Source organism: Eleutherodactylus coqui, chromosome 2, assembly GCF_035609145.1.
Source record: "Eleutherodactylus coqui strain aEleCoq1 chromosome 2, aEleCoq1.hap1, whole genome shotgun sequence".
NCBI lineage: Eukaryota > Metazoa > Chordata > Amphibia > Anura > Eleutherodactylidae > Eleutherodactylus > Eleutherodactylus coqui.
Genome location: NC_089838.1, coordinates 236,572,329 through 236,588,989, shown reverse-complemented (window position 1 = coordinate 236,588,989; position 16,661 = coordinate 236,572,329). Strand labels below are relative to the sequence as shown.

Sequence of the window (16,661 nt, the reverse complement as noted above, 5' to 3'; positions counted from 1 at the left end):
ATACTGTTGGACAGAGTCAGTTCTAACAAGATAATCAATGTTATTTACTTCATCTGTCGGGGGTTTAAAGACCTTCCTGCTACACTTCTTTTTCAATTTCATTTTAACATTAGGGAAAGGGGGACTTTTTTTAAACTTTCAATATTTTTCAAATGTACTATAAAAATAAAAAAATTATATTATATATATATATTTTTTTTTTTCCTTTTTTAACACACACACACACACACACACACACACACACACACACACACACACACACACACACACACACACACACACACACACACACACTTTTTAGTCCCCATAGGAGAGCTGAACATGTCTGATCACATGTATGATATACTGGACTAAAAAGACAGACAACCATGGTAGGCTGACATGGTAACTGAAGGGCACTCCACAATCTTATCGCAGGGAGGGAGCTGTTTAAGAGAAAAGAGCCCCCTTCCTCCGTTGGGCCATTTAAATGGTTAGAATCTGAGCCATATCCAATCCTGGCCAGGTGTCAGCTGACAATGACAGCAGATGCCTTCCAACATATTGAGCAGGATCAGAGCCTGTCCCATACACTTACACCTGGTATTTGCCATGCATGTATGGCAGATGCTGGGAAAGGGTTAATATTGCTGTATTAAATTTACACATTAGACATTTAGGATTTAAGCCAGAAGCCATGCCTTAAATGTCTGACGAGTCTAGGACCTCTGGGACCTATACCTGAAAGAGACTTGTATTCCAACATCACACTGGAAAAACAAGTAAGCCAGAAATTTAATGCATTTCTTTTAGTCTTGTCGAACACTAAATCATCAGGAGTAAAAGTCTTTGATGCACTGCCAAAAAGACAGTCGTGATACAAAACAGTCCAAAAAAAAAAAAAAGATAAAAACAGTAAATGATAGTCACTAGCCAGTCCTAATGGTGGATGCTGGACGTTTGGATCAGGAGACTTGGAGTCAGACTGGGCCGAACTTCCATATTATGGACACAGTCACTGGCTTTAGAGTACTGTGTTCGTTAACTTCTACCTCTTCAAGATTACAGGAAGGCAGGTGCTATCGGAGCAGAAGCAAAAAAAAAATAGAATAAAATTTGAGAAAAAGCTCAGAGTGCTGCACAAACATAAAAAAGAGAACATACCTCATCTGACTGCCTGCTGCTTCCGTTCCTCTGGCGCCTGGTCACCCGCTGTTCTTCACTTCCTGCTGCAACAGTGATGACGTCCCAACGCAGGGACATAACCGCTGATCAGGTGAGGCATGTTCTCATTTGTTTGTGCTGCACTCAGCAGTTTCCTAAAACTTTTTTCTGCACAGATAACCCCTTTAAAGCAGCAGAGTAATTACAGGTGTAATAGACTTCTGTCTACATCATATCCTTAGACAAAGGACAGTTGCTTGATGACATGGCTGAGTTAGTTGCCAAGTGCTCACAATGTAATAGGACCCTTCATATTCAAGAAATTATGAATGGCCGGCCTCTAGCTGATAAAAGTTCCAATTAGCGCTGGAAACACCTCCTCTAATTTTTTTCCCTGTAAGTTCTGCTCGGCTGTGCAAGATATAGATAGAAAGTTATGGCAATAATGTAACTTCAAAAATACATCGTCTTCCCAAGTTAAACAGGGCCTCATAAACTTTCCACTACATCCCCAATGGGAGTCAAAAGGTCATTGCTAGCTTCAAGTTAAAAACAATGGGATGTGGAGGAAATCATTCTTTCAAATTTGCCCAGAGAATCTGTGTTATTCTTTTTCTTGCATAGACTGAGCAAGGAAACTGCGAGATCTGCGGAAACAAAAAGTGTCCAGGCTCGCTCCTAGTCTTACTGAAAATAAGAGGTGACAGAAATAGCGTTAATTACTTTTTTTTTTGCACTTTTAGAAACTAATTTATCAAGGTAGTGATGTAGCTGGGTCATTTCATGTCAAGTGGCCTAATGGTTCCTGCTCGGTTAGCCTCAATTTTGCTGAAACGTTTACAGAATGCTCATACCTCACCTGTATGACGTTCTGCAACGTTTCATCTTGGTGTATACCTTGGTTGAGGCATTAGAACCATTTACATAAAAGTCACTCACCCCTCGCAAAAGTCATTTCGAAAAAATATCCAAGTTTGTGTTACCACTGTTCTCGATCTGAGCAAGCTAACCCACTGAAACTCGGTGCACTTGGTCAACTTTTTATGTAGAATTCATAAATCTTACAAAACAGGGCTCCCTAAGCATTGGATTGGTGGTTAATAAGGCCCAAAGAGGCTGGTAAATGTCATAACAAAAATTGTCCACAAGTTTAGGAACATATAACTTATTACCAAATAGCTTAAGTAGGCTGGAATATGGCCAGTGAGTACAAGTGCCGACCAAAGCACTGTTACACTGGTGACCTTTTTGCTTGCATACTTACTGTTTTATCCCCCACTGAAATTGGTAAAAAAAAAAAAAAAAAAAAAAAAAAACCAACCACATCTTTGCTAATTTTACTATTTTTTTTATACACCAGTAACTCAAAAAGGGACATTTCCAATTTTATTTTGCTGTGTGCCAATGAAAGAGCAGGTTTTAATCTGTTTCTGTAGTTTTATGATGTTGCCTTTCCATTGCCGTGTCCCTTTCATTCAAGATCGGACACCCACCAGTCAGAAAGGGGTGGCATTGACTAATGACATCCCATCACTTTCGGTATTCATAAAACTCCTTAAAAATGGTCTTTCATTAAAAACTATTTTCACAAACCTCAGAATACTTGAATTTTGCAATCCCACTCCCTTCTAGCTGCCCAATAATTCTTGCTAACTTGCATTTGGAAAATTAGCAAGACATAGCACATAGATATAGTAACATGACTGCAGGAACAGACTACAGTGTTAGTTTGTAGTCTGTTACTATGGACACATATAGACCTGCATAGGAGCTGTAGACACAAAACATGTGATTTACTTTAAAGACTATTTGAAGCATTGATCTTCTTGCTACATTTTTAAGTGAAGGTGGCAACCAAGAAGCCTATCACAGAAGTGTCCGTGGTTGAGATGGGAGACACCATGAGTATAACTAACTGTTGCCCGCATACTTTACCAGGAGCAGTTTTATTAGAGAAAACACTTATGCCATGGAGGTGGTTCATTACATCCAACCAATAATCCTACCACGATGATGCAGAGGAAGGCAATAAGCCTTAGTATTAGGTGAATGGCAATTGTCCCATCTAGGGAAAAACGGGATTCCCAACTCTAACTATGCCAAACAATAAATCCCTAAATCAAAGTCCCAGAAATCCATTACCTGTAGCATTAGGATTTTATTTCAATGGAGGCATCCATGCCCTTATTGAACTTGTTCAATAAATCAACGTTGGACAATTTGTCAAAAGTTATAAGAAACACTCTTGTTGAGAAGGGTCAAAAATTTACATTTTTGAGAACAGAGCAAATATGACATTACCAAAATTGCAACAATTCCACCATAGAGCACATTGACTACAGCACCATGCTGAAGGGATGCTACTTTTCCGGTTAAACCTGAAGGGAAACCTGCTGCATTCTAAAAGAGAACTGCATTTTAGAATTTATGTTCCAATGAGGCAACCCCATTCCAAAACTACACAAGAATGGCTTACCACCAATATTAAGTGTAATCCAGACCTGAATCCAGAATACCTGTTCACTTCATGCAACTTGGAGGAGTATATAGTGGAAGTAATTATATTCATATGTGCACACTGTACATGTTTATGTATTTTTGTTATGCCGTAGTAAGGGCAAAGGGGTGCCCATGTAAACTAACAGATAGGGCTTAAAGGGGTTGTCCCGCGCCGAAATGGGTTGTTTTTTTTTCAATAGCCCCCCCGTTCGGCGCGAGACAAACCTGATGCAGGGGTTTAAAAAAAACAAAACGGATAGTGCTTACCTGAATCCCCGCGCTCCGGTGACTTCTTACTTACCTTGCGAAGATGGCCGCCGGGATCTTCACCCACGGTGGACCGCAGGTCTTCTCCCATGGTGCACCGTGGGCTCTGTGCGTTCCATTGCCGATTCCAGCCTCCTGATTGGCTGGAATCGGCACACGTGACGGGGCGGAGCTACGAGGAGCAGCTCTCCGGCACGAGCGGCCCCATTCAGAAGGGAGAAGACCGGACTGCGCAAGCGCGTCTAATCGGGAGATTAGACGCTGAAATTACACGGCACCATGGAGACGAGGACGCTAGCAACGGAACAAGTAAGTGAATAACTTCTGTATGGCTCATAATTAATGCACGATGTATATTACAAAGTGCATTAATATGGCCATACAGAAGTGTATAACCCCACTTGCTGCCGCGGGACAACCCCTTTAACATACATTTAAATTCTGGATTATGCGGAAAATTCTGCATACAGCCTGCTTACATAGGGGGTAAAAGGAATGAGAAAACAGCCATTAAGTATTTTTCAGTTTAAAAGTCTTAAGTTTTGTTTTTGACATATCTGGTTTTAGGAAAACAATTATGTTGCAACTTCCGCATAAAGTCACTTAACTAGACTAGCATGTTTTTCACATGCTGTATTTTCTAATAGCTGTGAAGACCGTGCTATCAAATGCTGCGCCAGTCACTTATGGAAAATCATGGACTAAACGCCCTACAGGATTACGAGTCCCATTTTAGGTGGATACAATAAGGTGCAATGAATTTACACAAAGGTTGCTGAAATCCAAATTCTACTTCACATTAGCCCCAAATCCTAATTCCACCACTGTTAATATATTGCTGTTACACTAAATATTCCATAGACTGTTGTCACAGATTAAAATCATGGCATGCTGCGATTTGCCGAGATTCTCCATGATCAGCCTATCATTAATATAGGCTCATGGCGGAGACCTTGCAGTGCTCCCCTCTCCTTCCACGCGGCGGAATATTGCTAGCGATATTCCGTCCCGCCCGTGGACAGGCGGCCTAAACCTGATGTCGGAGAGTCCAGGCTTAGTAAATGTCCCCCTATAGATGCTGCAGCTTTTTGGGCTATGTGGAAATAAAGATTCCAGGGTCAGCCAAACCCGCCAATTTCTAACAGCTATTAGATGTTTGTTTGGCCAATATAGAGGGCAAAAAAGGATCAAATAAGTTTAATTTAATATGCCGATCCCTTTCTGCTGCCGGAGGTTTCTGTCAGAGGCCCACTTCACATTCAACCAATCAACTATCATATGTATGAGTGTTAGCCAACAGCTAGTCAAGGTGTATGGCCACCTTACAAGTAATGTTTCAAGCAGGGTTCAAATTATAATGTAAATAAAGCCGACCTTTCTAGGCTATGTTCACATCACAGTTTTGTTTTCTGTTTAACGTGTATACTGGAAGAGCAGCCAACGTACACACTAAAAAGGTCTATAGACTTCTATGGCTAGATGGGAGGGGTGCATTTCTGGTCACTACACGCCGGTAGACTGCAAAAAAAAAAAAAAAAAGGGAGTGGACCGACATAGTAAACTATGCTATCCCATCTGCCACACTCCAGTCCAGTAAAACCCAAATAGTAATGATCCTGTGTTTTGGGATTTTCCAGGCTACATTGTAAATGTGGCCAATAAAGCCTAGCAGAGTCCCGTATCTGCTGGTTTACATGGTACATCTTGAATAAAATAGATTACATTATAATCAACCTGAAATATAATAATCTGGGTTTCCGCTGAAGTCCAGCTAAGGTTAAATGGATGCTGTCCTTTCACAGACTTCCATCAATACTACAGGTGAATATAAGAAAATGTTCTACTATATCTCAGGAAAAAAAACTAAATGTTCCTCTCTCCACTTATCGCCCTCCTTGCCTCCACCAAATGTTCCAGAAGGTTATCTGATGGGGAGGAAGGGAGAGAGAAGTTGCTCAAGGTTCCAGGAGGTTATGAGACTTAGCCAGCTGAGCAGTCTTGTCATTAATGAATCGTTCAGTGTATTGCATTAAATCGGGGCTGTGTGGGGTTTGATATTCCATTTTAGGTTTTTAGAAGTGTTTGTTACTTTGTCATTCATCTGGTCTCACTCTGAATTCGCTGCTCTATCAATCCAGGGAAACTACATAGACTTTCAGTTCACTGACAGATCACATTACATGTAGCCCATACAAGTCTAAGGAGGTAAGAGGAGGAGCAGGAGCAGAGAGAAAAACTGAGAGGCAGACAGACATGTGCTAAAGCCATTAGTGTTTTACTGTCTCATATTAGCTTCATTCACACTGCTCAGTATTGCTCTATAAAAGTTCCCCATTAAGTTGCTGCTTCTCTACTTATGAGAAGATAGAGGAGCAGGACCGCCTCTAATTTGTGTGCTGTGTACGGGAGGCATCATCGCAGAAGTCTCCAGCACCTGCTGGGAAAACTGAGAATTAGAGATGAAGCCTGCAGAGAGAAAAACTGCTTAACAGAAAAAAGTCATACAGGTGCCAAAGACAGTGTTATTCCTCAAGAACACATACAACAGCTTACTCTGAAATGACAGATACACTAAGTTTTTCCCTACTAATGCTTTCTAGAGTTCCTCTGTCACTCTGGGGACCCCCAGCAAGCAACTATTATCCAGGCCGCTGTCAGTGAGGATGGGCACCAGAAGCTGACAGCCTTGATGCATTGGGAGCTGTGCCTGCATTACCAACCCGAGTTCCAGCTTCATCCACACGGACAGCAGGCTGGACCACAGCCGATTATTAAAGTTCCCGAATGGTGGACTCCAACAATCAATACTTCCGTCCTGGAAAACCCCTTTAACCATCAATTGCACAAAGAAATATAAAACTGAGGAACTACTTGTTACTACAAAACTAAAACAGGACCAAGTAGGAGCCAAGTGTTCCCAGCAGTTCTGGGAGAATCCCACTAATACTTGCATTAGATGAGGTTTCTAATACAGAGAGACTTCTTTGAGGTGACCACCCAAAATTACAATACAAAATGGCCTTCAAAAAGTGATGTTCTCTTAAAGAAGATAGCAATTATGCAGAGTATGTGATGGACGTTTTACTGCAGGTCTTCAAAATAAAACTTTTTAAAAACAAAGATTTAGGCAGACTGGATAATGCCAAGCTCAATCTAGTAGCCAACAAGGTAAGCCTGTGGATGGAACAACAAGGGTGAGAAATGCGTCATTAAGCCCAGTCCCACACGGCTGGGTGGGATTCCACATGTGGGCGCCCGCAGTGGAATCTGGCTCCAACCGCGGCCAGGCGGAAATATTAGATGGTATTGTGGATGGTCCGGGCAGCTCAGTGTCGGACATATGCAGTGAAGATTTTTATTTTTAAAAAAATTTTTCCCACTCCATTGCTAGGCGATGACGCAGGTACTAGTGACCTATCCGCAGTGTCAATTGTGGATGAGCCACGGCCCAGACAGCTTCCACTGACTTCAATACTGTTCGTGCAGAATCCGCACAAGAATAGAGCATGCTGCGATTTTATTTCCACGAGGGAAAATCAGAATATCTGTCCGCTCAAGTGAGTCCGGACATGCTAATGCTCCATTCTCGTTAATGGATGCAGAATACCGCAGATCATCCGCGCAATCCAAATCAGTTCGTGTGAGACTGGATACATTAGTCTATTATTGTCCCACAGCCACATTATTTACTTTAGCTAGCGCTACGTAACGATTAATATGGTAGGATGGGGAAGCACTTCTTAATAGAGGCTATAAAAGAAGTCAAAACCCCATCTTTACAGTAACACCATAACATGACCATATATTGAATGAAGCAAACTTATAGCCTGGTATCTTTGGGGCACGGCATTGATTCTTTACTTTTTGGCCTTTCACTGTGAAAAAAAAATATTTGCTGCTGCCTAGAGCACTCTGGGGCTTATTAACTATTCAAATTATGTCAGAAAACAGTCTTACATGCAAGCGCCACATTCATCATGCGTTTAGACATTTTCAGACAGTTTTTTCAACTTGTGCGAAAAAGGGGCAAGGCCTAAATTGCACCAAAATTTTGGTGCAGTTTTTGGAGTAAATTAAGCCAATTAATAGGTGGTCTAAAGCTAAACCATACAGTTTTAAAATTCAACAGATTTATCATTCAGTGATACATCTGGCGCACTTGAAGACTGTCTAATCTAAGTGTGCACGGTCTAATCTAGACAGTATTCGTAAATTTTCCCCACTGTGCTTCAAGCAGTTATATGGGGGCATTAAAAGTCACAGCCACATCATGCTAAAGAAAAGGAATAAATAAGACTATAAGGCGGGGCTCACCGGGGCAGATTCCATTTGTGGAATCCGTAATCGGCGTCCGCAGCAAAACCCAATCATTAGAAGAAAGGCGAATTCGCTTTTTCGATCACACTTGCAGGTACAAATTGCATATTCAGCAAGTGGAGAAAAAAAAAAATCGTAGCATGCTCTATTTTGCTGCGGACTCCGTGTGGACAGCCTCCACTGAAGTCAATGGAGGCTGTCTGACCTAAGCGACGGCACGGGAAATACAAATATTTAAAAGGAGAAAAAAACAAAACACAACAACTGTACTGCAGACGACTGCAATACAGAAACCGCAGTTACGCAGGGTCGCTGGAATCCACTGCAGGCCTCTCGTATGTCAGAATCTGGTGTGCCCCTCTTTGAGCCTGGTCTAAAAGTACTTTAATTGCCTGCCAAAGACCTGCCAGTAGCAGTTATGTAACTTATTCATATTTAAAAATAAATAAAGACACGCCAACAAGACAGCACCATAACAAGAAAAACTGTGTGTGAAGGAAGCTTAAGGCTGGGTTCACACAGGGCGGATTTGCCGAGGAAATTCCGTGCGGAATTCCGCATGCGGACGTTAATCCCAGAATAAGCCAGCCATGTGGACGAGTTTTCTCAGAAATCTCGTCCACACGGAACGGCAAATCCGCTGCGGCTAAGCCGGCAGAGGTCGCTGCTGCGGCGCAGATTTGCCGACCGCAGCATGTCCATTTTTTTTTTTCCGCTGCGGGCGCGCTCTCCTCTATGGGAGCGCCGGCCGCAGCGAAAGAGCGAGCCACCAGCCTACTTCAAAGCCGCAGCGGCTTTTGCAGCGGCGGTTCTTCCGGCGGAAATGTTGCGGTTTTTCGCTGCAGCCAAAACGCGACATTTCCGTCGGGAATCCGTCCTGTGTGACCGTGGCCTAAAAGTTTTGCTACAGTCAGAATTCCCTTTTCAAGATAACCCAACGGTATACATATAATGCTGTTATATGACTTAACGCTCGTTAAAAAAAATAAAAAAAAATTCAAAATCTTGCTCCAAGGACACCACACCTTTAACAAACTGAGCAAAGCACTGTAGATCTAGTATGAACATGGGCTTTTGAACATGGCTTTATTACAAAAATTCCAAACATCTCAAGACTGGTTGTCCAAAAATATAAGCCTCTGGTCACACCCCATCAGAGATGACTGTTAGGAGGATTTCCTGATGGATACTTCTATAAGACATACTTTGGCATGCATTACCCATTGGCCTTTATGTTAAATTTCAAGAGGACTTGTCATGAGATACAATCAGCAAGGTGGACTGTATGGTTCTGCAGCCCCACTGACTATCCCTCATGTTTAGGTTTATTTTTTTTATTTATTTTTTTAAAATACTTTCTTGTCCGTACAGACTGTTTACTGCTCTGACTCCCAGCACGCTCAATGTGTCAAGTGGGTGGTTCCTACAGTTACTGAATGGGCGATGCCAGGTTGGATTAACAGTGCCACATGGTACGCTTTCTCTTGCTAGATGCTCCTGCATAAAGCAGCATAGTCTACTATGCTATACGAATAAATAGGGTATGACAAGCATATGGATGCTCAAATTTTTGACTTCCATCAAGTAAATTGAGCCCTCTGACTAGAGAGGGGAGTATGGGGGGGGGGGGGGGGATTGCTTCTATAAAAAACAAACAAAAAAAAAAACACCCACCTGGGAGACTCCACCAGCACCTCCAAATCCCAGTAGGTTTATAAAAATGAAAAGAGGCTCCCCTCATAGTCTTCCATATCCTGTGGCACCGGGAGAGCAGCAAATCGATTTATGCCCACCTGCACAAGGCAAAAGTATTCCAATGTAGAAAAAAAATAAAATTTAAAAAAACTCTGCACTCCTTAAGAAAAAAACATCTAGGTAGCCTTCGTCATATGTGGATAAACTTCCATGCAATAACAATGCAACGCATTTCGTCGCTCACTGGCGACTTTATGAAGCATAAACACATACCAACTTATCACAGACATTTATACAGATACATTTACTCACAATAGTCATGGCTGCCGGCACATTCGCCGGTGTGGCCGCGTCAACTTTCAGGTTCAAAAGACCAAAGGGGGAGGGCAGCGCGTCTGAACCTCCTTGGAACACAGAAGGCGCATACATGTGGCCCAACATGCGTTCCACATTGACGCAGTGACGTCGCCATCCCGTCCCATTCATCTCAATGTAAATTAGTACATACACTAACAGTACATAGATTAACAAAGAAAATGGTTAATCACACAAAGGGGTAATGTAACTCCCTGAGAAATGCCATACAACAAAAGTTATACCACAATTACTGTTGCACAAAATAAAAAATGTATATTATGCATATTCAGAAAAATAACATTGGTATGACTAGGAAAAAAAATATATATATATCCATCAAAGTATTCATAATGAGATATTAGGCAATCAATATATACATTTCCTGGGAATATAAATGTCTTTTATGATCAGAGTTCTGCTTAAAAAAAAAAAAAATCTCACTACTCTGTATATACCTATAGCTACATAAAATTTGGAAGAATTTATATATTATAGTATATATTATACTATTTATATAGAAATAATGATATGAAGAATATATAAGTATACTGTATGAATTAATATATCAAATCATATACCTGTACCCTTGTGGATGTACAAACATTAAAAACCATCAAAATTCTCCTCTTTTTACTTTCCCTGTCTGATGGTTTTGAAGTTTATCCACATATGACGAAGGCTACCTAGACGTTCTTTTTCCTAAGAAGTGCAGAGAGTTTTTTTTTTTTCCCCCTCTATATTGGCATATGCAAAAATAATCAGGTTGGCAACCCTGAATCACAGGCCTTACAATTCGAGGTATTGATCCATCTCCCTTATTTGCATATTACCCAGAGGAGCATGGATGGCCTTATAAGTCTTCTCACTCACCTTCTAGGTGCTCTCTCTAAGGAGAAAATAAAATAGCATTCCTGGCCTGATGGTTGGGACTTCTGATGCTCCAAGTTCGGGTTAGTAAAAGTCCACGGTCAGCCAGGACATGCAATTGTAATATGGGGCAGAAATGGGGCTGTAATATTCTCCTCTCAAACCATGTCTCATTCCACAGAAACGCTTCCATACATACAGTAGAGCTAAAGATCAGCAGCTTTCTACAAGCTGGAGGACTTTAGGCTTACATATGTTAAAACTGAAAAAGGTTGAAAACTTTTTCCATGCCCAATTAGGGAATTGTACATTCAAAATGGGCAGGTAGCTCCTATTTAGCATCATCATCCATTAAAGGGTATTCCAGGCTTTCACTATTCTCAGGAGAGGTCATCAATAATTGATCAGCAAGGATCTGCAGCTTCGGATCCCTGCCCATCAGCTAATCCTCTGGCCCACTGTTTGGGCAGTGGGGTCAACATTGAAATCAATGGCAGCAATGCCTTCTATTACACTTCCAGCCCCGATGCCGTGACAATCGGTCAGAGGATCAGCTGATTGGGGTGGTTTCCTTGAAGAGGACCCCTGACGATCAACTGTGACCTATACTGAGGGTAGATCATCGATAGTTCCGTGAATTCCCCTTCATCTCTCATTCTGGAGGACAGACACAATACAGTATAAGGTGTACAATAAAGACAAGCCGGTCTCAGGCTTCACGTTTTGTAAACCTGAATTGCATGACCGGAGTGTGAAGAGATTTGTGAATATTTAACATTCCAGCTAGCAGGAATACATTTTGTTTTAGATTTTTTTGTAACAAATCAAGGCCAATCAGACACAACAATTGATAAGTTAATGTGCAGAACTGTAGAACCTCCAGGTTCATTCACGCAATGCCTCACCATTGCCCTAATAGTTTTGTTAGTACAGAAAGAACATTTTGTGAAACTGAAAAATGCAGCGTTACGTGATTAATACTATAAAACATGGAACTAAAGAACACGGCCCCCAAAATAGAAAGGAAGAGAAAAAACTACTTTCTGAAGACTCGTCTTATTCTCTGAAGATGTTAAAACCAATTTTGATTTGGGGGAGCCCTAGGACAACCAATAAAGTCCCCACTTCAGCTCTGACACATTCTGCCAGCCAACTCTGCCAGTCACCTCATTGGCATATTGCACTTAACTGGTTATTCCCTGAGAGATGCCCTGACCCCATAAGTGCATGGCAACACTGGTTGTCATCCAGCTTTGCCAAAAAACTCAAACAGCAAACAAACCCTCCAGTTGTGGAACAAAAGCTTCTCCTGGGATGGGAGGAGGCAATTATATTACCTGGCGGTGGTCTTCTGTGCTGACGTCCTCCTGATTTGCCGGTTCAGGATCCGTTTTTCAGCTGTCTAAGATGGCTGATGCAATCCTCAGACTACCTAACCCCCACAGTGCACTACTAATGCACTATATCAGCTCTACAATTGGCCAAAGCTGGCCATATGATGTGCAGTAGACAATCAATGCACAATGTGCATTAGGTAGTTAGAAATTGCTGCAGCCATCTCGGATGGCTCAAAACTGGAGAATCGGCGGGACAGCGACAGAAAAGAATAGTGGCAGGTAATATACTCTTCCCCCTTTGGTCCCGAGACAGAATATTGTCCTGAAATTGGAGTGTTTTAACACCTTAACCCGTTTAGGACCAGACACTGTAAACTTAGGACGCCTGGTCCCGGGCTTAAAGCACAGCCATATGTACAATTACAGTGGGGATTTAAGCCTCTTGCATCTGCAATCAGAGCCAGGATGTATTTTTTAACCCTTTCTGTCCTCTCCTTCCCCGAGTACACAGTGCTGTGTACTGAAAAGTAATGAAAGCAGAAGTGTAACTTCCACTACGGGAGTCCAGGAGGGGTCGGGGGGAGGGGCCGGAGATGAGGGGGTCGCGTGACCGCCGGGATTCCCTGCTAGAGCAGAGCTACAGGGTCCCAGAAGACCCTGACCAGCTTTGCCAGTGACTAATGTTACTTCAGGGGATGTCTTTCCCTGTAACTGGGTCTCCTATGGATGCCCCAGCTACAGTAGAAAAATGTCAAACCACCCCCCCCCCCCCAAAGAAAAAACAAAACAGAGCCGACGCCAACCAAAACCGTTGCCGTATGTGATCTGTAAACCAAAATCATACATATTATATATCGAAACGTCTGAAACAAAATGAGGAGCCTATTACCATACTTTATTTTAGCATAAATATACAAATTTAAAAAAAAAAAAATTATAAATGTTACAAAGAAACATTTTTTTTTAGCTTTTTACCCGAATAAAAATAAAAACCAGGGAAAAAAAGTCAGTGAAAAAAAGAAAAAAAAAAAAATAGCCCTATATGTCACAGGGGAAAAAATAAATAAATAAATAAAAACCACACACACAGCAAAATTAATTTTGGCAGCTGAAGGAAAAATAAAAACAGGGCAGTAAAACTACCACATGGGTAAAATCCCTAAAAAGTGTCTGGTCCTTAAGGTACAAAACAGCCTGGTCCTTAAGGGGTTAAAAACAGGATTTTCAATTAGTGATGGCATATCCTAGAGATACTGTAGGTCATCAATAGTTGATAAGCAGGGGGTCTGGTGCCTAGGACCCGCTGATCTCCACGCTGTGCAGAGCCAATGTGTTGCTCGAAACAGATAACTCCGTACACACTACAGTAGTTCGGAATAGTATTCAAAGTGAATGGGAACTTGGCTGCAATACCATTCTGGGCCACAGCAGTGTGTACGGAGCAGTGTGTTTCTGGTAACACATCCACTCCACACAAGGCAAGTGACTACCAATAATCTATCCTGAGGTTAGCATCAACTGATGAAAGCTCGAAGACTCTTTAAAAGGGCAGTGCTCCAGACTAAGAAAAAAAAACAAAAACTATGATACAACTTGCACATCTTGGGTATTTTTACATCAATGTCAGTGCGTGCGGGAATTATGTCATGACAGCTTGGGCGCATACTGTCTGGCGACTGCTTGGTCACAAATGGCTATCAGTCTGAAAAATCTGGTTGCCATCTGCAGACTAGTAGTCACATTGGTGACTATTTTAGTTGCCATCTGGAGCCCTGAAGGAGTTGCAGAATATTAGAAGAAAAAGGAGGGGGTCTGCACCACTTTAGTCCATGGGCTGCACTGGTATTGCAGTCAAGTCACAATCCATTCTGTGTAATAAAATATGTACAAATATTCACTTTTCTCCCTCACAACGTTCCAGGCAATAATTACTGTAAGTCATAATTGTATATAAATCTACCTAGAAAATGCTAATCGGCCATAAACTATTTTTTACAATGTTACCATGTTGTATAAATACAGTTCTAGTAAGGATATGTTACAGTAATATGGGCTTGTGAGGCTTGAAGAATGCTGACCTCTGCAATGATAATGAGTCACTACCTCTGATAAGACGGGAAAGCAAACGCCAAATTAGAGGCCTTTAAATGCAACTGAGAAGCATGCAGTACTGTAACAGACTATTCAACTCCAATAGCCAGGGAGTTTTCTAAGTCCAGCCTGGCTCGCTTTTAACCCAAATAAAAAACGGCAACCTTCTAAGCCGCTTTTTTTTCCCCAAAAAGTGAATGGATTTATAAATAGCCCCTTTCTCTGCTTCATAAAAAGAACAGGGGCCCCCATGTGTACACGCTATACGGGGACGTTTTACGTGGAATTTCCCTAATTTGGAAGCTTATGAATTATATTGCATAGAAATGTGGTTCCTCGCTAAGCAAACAGAAATAATTCAAAATAAGCTATGCCCTGGTGATTGTACTGCACATGTAGGTGGTCTGGGAGGAATAAAAGGGGACTGTTCGCTGGTAAATACAGATCTGCTGTGCATGTTATGCTTTGCAATTAAAGAGAAAAAAAAATTTCAAAAATCACAATTTCAGTATATAAAGTCACCGACTGAGTTTTACAGGCTGAGCTGGGATCGACTGAATTCATGTTAAGGTGTGATTTAGTGAGAAAAGCTGGAGAAAAAAAAAAGAAAAAGAGCAGCTGAACCAGGCTAATGAATACGTCATGGCAATTCATGGTGGAGTTGAGGGAGAGAGCTGTAATCATGGGGTTAATAAGAGCGCTGCCTGGGAAGTTGCCACTAACTGCTGAGGATGTGTCAATGTTATTTTCCCAGCAATGCTCTCAGAATTTCGCTTTGCAGTGACAGACCATGTGAATTTGCATTTTCTGGGCTTCCCCTTTGTTTTCTGTGTCAGCAGAAGATTAGTTGGACTACAGAACTTCTCAGAACTCATCAGTTACTTGACAAGGCAAAAAATACTGTCAAACCTATTAAGATAAAGTATTCTACTAACTGCTGCAAGACAGGAAATATTATTAACATGAAGTAGAAACAATGTATCACTTAGAAGTGAAACACCAGGACGGCACCTAGTAAGAGTCCCAGTGTTATTCATGTATCACGAAATACTACCAGACTGTACATATAGCAGCCAGCATATAACCAGGGGTCCAAAATATCAACAATAGATAAGATGACAGATCGATTCATTTCCATCTGTCAACACTAAGTGGTCAGGGAAGAACAGCCAAGTCTGTCAATGCAGGAGAAGGATGGTTGTCATTGTGCACAATGGGGCAGATTTATCAATGCAATGCAATATTGCCAGCTTTCTGGCACAGCAGTGTTGGAATGAATGTATGAAGAATGGCTGAATGATTCATTTATCAAGCCTTGCAGCATTTCTTGCTGGAGAAAAAAGGAGTGGGGGGGTATCTTCCAAGTCACATGCAGGGCAACTAGTTTGCAAAGGGGACCTAAAAGCCATGATGGAAAGATGGTGCGGAGTTAGGCATTATAAATCAGGGGCTGTGCCATATCAGAAATGGTGTGTGCCATGTTGATGGGAGCAGCACATGCTGCGATCATTGGATAGGGTGCATCATGCTGCGTATCTGTATGTAAATCTATTACATTACAGCTATATGAGAAGTTCAGATCTGCTACACATTGGGACAACTATCCATCTCAGGTACAAGTAGTGTACACAAGTATAAGAAATGGTTTCTTTTTCTGAACAGGATACACAAAAAATTGCTAATATTTACTGTGTGGTGCTATAGATGTTTATTATTTACCTCTTAATGTTTATATACACAGGCAAATTTCCCTTGCAAGTTTTGTCTGATTCCAAGATGGACAGAACTCACAGGGCAAAAGAACCCATTCATTTGATAATTGGGTTAATTCACATGAGCAACTTTGCTCTCAGACCAATAGTCCATGTTAGGAAAATTGTTGCATGTCCTATTTTTGTGCAATTCTTCAAGACTTGCCCATTATTTCCTATAGGACCGTAAAAAGGGGGAAAAAAAAAAACAGCTTCTTAATCACACACACACACACACACACACACACACACACACACACACACACACCAATTTGCATGTGATTTTCAAGCGAGTGCAATGTATTTTTAATTCGAGTTAATATTGGGACAAAATGAC

General features: G+C 41.5%; 1 protein-coding gene across 3 annotated transcripts in view; it reads right to left on the bottom strand.

The window, feature by feature from the left end:
• The window catches only part of PDE8A (phosphodiesterase 8A), a 261,199-nt gene that overhangs the window by 166,801 nt on the left and 77,737 nt on the right, over nucleotides 1-16,661 (bottom strand). The gene's annotated exons all lie outside the window — the stretch shown is intronic.